This window comes from Bison bison, unplaced genomic scaffold (assembly GCF_000754665.1).
Source record: "Bison bison bison isolate TAMUID 2011002044 unplaced genomic scaffold, Bison_UMD1.0 scf7180017864054, whole genome shotgun sequence".
Lineage (NCBI taxonomy): Eukaryota > Metazoa > Chordata > Mammalia > Artiodactyla > Bovidae > Bison > Bison bison.
In genome coordinates, this window is record NW_011494626.1 from 1,296,174 (window position 1) to 1,300,226 (window position 4,053).

Genomic DNA, 4,053 nt, shown 5'->3' on the forward strand with positions numbered 1-4,053 from the left:
TTTCCAATTTCACAAGCTGCTAAATCTACTCAAACCAGTTTGCCCTTATTTGAACATGCCAGGATCTCTCACACCTCTTCTCTACATGTTATTCTTATGCTTCTCTTTAGTCAAGTTGGCCACTTGTGATAACTTGTATACCTATGACTTTCTCAGTGAAAGCCCTGACATTTCCTTGTGTTCCAGAAACATTTTGTTCATTTAGTTATTAAAGCTCCTAAAGTTATGTTTTGTAATTTTTTTATACTGTGACTGCACTGTACATCATTCTCTTGAATGTTAATACATTTCATCTTTGAATCTGAAAACACCAACAGAAGCCATAATATATGATTGGTGTTCCAAAGAAGAAAGAAAGAAAAAAAGTGAAGTCGCTCAGTCATGTCCACCTCTTTGAGACCCCATGGACTGTAGCCTATCAGGCTCCTCAGTCCGTGGGATTTTCCGGGCAAGAGTATTGGAGTGGGCTGCCATTTCCTTCTCCAGAGGATCTTCCCGACCCAGGGATCGAACCCGGATCTCCCGCATTGTAGGCAGACGCTTTTCCGTCTGAGCTACCAGGGAAGCGAAGGCCTGAATGAATGAGTAAATGAGCAAATGAATGGACTGAAAATCAGTAAGGTCTTTTGAAGGAATGCTGCTGCTAAGTCGCTTCAGTTGTGTCTGACTCTGTGCGACCCCATAGATGGCAGCCCACCTGGCTCCTCTGTCCCCGGGATTCTCCAGGCAAGAATACTGGAGTGGGTTGCCATTTCCTTCTCCAATGCATGCATGCATGCTAAGTCGCTTCAGTCATGTCCAACTTTGTGCAACCCTATGGACAGCAGCCCACCAGGCTCCTCTGTCCACGGGATTCTCTAGGCAAGAATATTGGAGTGGGTTGAAATTTTATGCTAGGAATCAACTAACATGTAAAAAGCAGTTGCAGGTGGAGTTGGAGAAACTAGCTTGGGAGAAACATGGGAGAAGCTGTTGGAACCTCTAAAATTCTATGGCTTGTCTACTTCCACATAAGTTAGGCCCTGACCAGAGGCTCTATCTCTTTCAGTGGAAGATGGTACATTTAATTTATTTAAATCACAGGACATATAATGAGTAATAAGGATTTTAATTTATAAACCAGTGCTTCTCTTAGTGCAGCATTAAGAAACCCAAAGCATTGCTGGCACTAGGAAGGTAGAGCTACAAGAGGAATGATAACCTTCTAATGAGAATGAGTGTATATGATTAGATATAATAAAATGTTTTTAGGTACAGTCAGTAAAAAGATATTGTAAAAAATACAGCTCAATGAAATGGTACAATAAAACATCCTGGTTCCAACCATTAACCAACTTCCCTTGAAGTGAAGACATCTCCACTGGATGACTGGCCTTGAATTAGGCCATCCGTATAATGCACAGTGACATAAATTGCCATTACAAGCAAATGAACATTTACAAAGTGGGACCTGGGGGAATACTCACAAAGCTGGAAGACTAGGCCTGGGAACTTTGTATCTTATGTAGATGCTTTTCATAAAAAGACAGTAGGACTATTAGGGATCATTGACACCTCTAAAAATATATATTAATAGCAACATTGAATGTATATGCACTACTATTGATTTTAACACATTCATATTCCCAGAAGAAACCATGTTGGTGAAATAATTAAATCATGATACTTGACATTTTGAGGCAATTTATATTTATCAAAATCAATATTTATCAAAATACATATTATACATTTCATTATTTGTAATTTATATTTTCATTTTAATGCCTCAGAACGATTTAATGTTTATAACAAAGTATACTTAACCATTTAGGAAGGTGTTGTGGAAGAATTGTATTTTTGTTGGAAAGATATCCTAAAATAAATCTAGCTTACTCCATAAGATGGGGGTCAATCACCACACATAAACCAAAGTAGAGGTAAAAGGGAGAAGAATTTTTTAAATTAATTAATTAATTTTAATTGGAAGATAATTACAGTATTTTGATGGTTTTTGTCATAAACCAACATAAATCGGCCACAGGTATACATGTGTCCCCCCACTTCCTGAATTCCCCTCCCACCTCCCTCTCCACCCCATCCCTCTGGGTTGCCCCAGAGCACAAGCTGTGGGTGCCCTGCTTCAGGCGCTGAACTTGCACTCCATCTATTTTACATATGCTAAAGTGCTATTTGTTCAAATCATCCCACCCTCACTTTCTCCCACTGAATCCAAAAGTCTATTCTTTATCTGTGTCTCCTTTGCTGCTCTGCAGGTAGGGTCATCAGTACCATCTTTCTAAATTCCATACACATGCATTAATATACTGTATTTTTCTTTCTCTTTCTGATATACTTCACTCTGTTTAATAGGCTCCAGGTTCATCCACCTCATTAGAACTGACCCAATAATCCACCCCATTAGAACTGACTTCTCCTTTTTATGGCTGAATAATATTTCCTTGTATAAGTGTACCACACGTCCTTATCCATTCATCTGCCAATGGACATCTAAGTTGCTTCCGTGTGATAGCTACCGTAAATAGTGCTGCAATAACACTGGTGTACATGTGTGTCTTTCAATTCTGGTTTCCTTGGGATGTATGCCCAACATTCAGATTACTGAGTTGTATGGCAGGTCTATTCTTGGTTTTTTAGGGAATCTCCACACAGTTGTCCATAGTGGCTGTACCAGTTTGCATTCCTACCAACAGTGTAAGAGAGTTCCCTTTTTCTCTACACTCTCTCCAGCATTTATTGTTTGTAGACATTTTGATGATGGCCATTCTGATCAGTGTGAGGATACCTCATTGTAGTTGGAAGAAGAATTTTTAAAAACCCTCAAATTTGTGAAATATTTATGATGAGGGTGAAAGAAGAGAGTGAAAATCTGGCTTAAAACTAAACATTCAAAAAGCTAATATCATGGCATCTAGTCCCACCACTTCATGGCACTAGATGGGGAAGAAGTGGAAATAGCTTTTATTTTCTTGGACTCCAAAATCACTGCAGATGGTGACTGCGGCCACAAAATTAAAAGACGCTTGCTCCTTGGAAGGAAAGGTTTGACGAACCTGACAGTGTATTAAAAAGCAGACGTGACTTTGCTGGCCAAGGTCCATAGAGTCAAAGCTATGGTTTTTCCAGGAGTCATGTACAGATATGAGAGTTGGACCATAAAGAAGGCTGAGCACCTAAGAAATGATTCTCTGAACTGTGGTGCTGGAAAAGACTCTTGAGAGTCCCTTGGACTGCAACGAGATCAAACCAGTCAATCCTAAAGGAAATTAAGCCTGATTTTTCATTGGAAGGACTGACGCCGAAGTTGAAGCTGCAATACTTGTCCACCTGATGAAAAGAGCTGACTCACTGGAAAAGACCCTGATGCTGGGAAAGATTGAGTGCAGGAGGAGAAGTGGGAGACAGAGGATGAGATGGTTGAATGGCACTACCAACTAAATGGACATGAGTTTGAGCAAATTCCAAAGATAATAAAGGACAGGGAAGCCCCTGTGCTGCAGTCTATGGAGTCACAAAGAGCTGGACACAGTTTAGTGACTGAACAGCAACAGTTACTATTGTATTTTGTTAATTTGTATCTAAGCTTATGTAATTATCAAAATAACCTGACAAGATATTTTTTCAGAGGAGGAATCTTGATTCCAGAGAGGATAAAAAAGTAACCCAAGAACTGAGAGTTACTATATAGCTAATCCAGCATTTGCATTTTGGTTTTTTTTTTTTTGGCTTCAAACCAGACTTGGGTCCAATCTCACAGTCCTTTACTGCCACAGCTCTGGGGATGTGATAATAGTTAATCTAATTGTCTAGGTATAACCTGCTGACCTCAGAGTGTAACCCAACATTCATTCTTTTTTTTTTTTCATTCTCTCTCTCCACTGCTTCTTTTCTATCATGAAGAGGTCAAGTGGAGACACCTGGACTATGTTCATTCATTCAATGTCCTCTACTATTACTTATGAGTTCCCAGGTGGCTCAGTGATTAAAAAAAAAAAAAAAAAAATCACCTGTCAGTGCAGGAGATGTGGGTTTGATCCCTGAATTGGAAGATCTCCT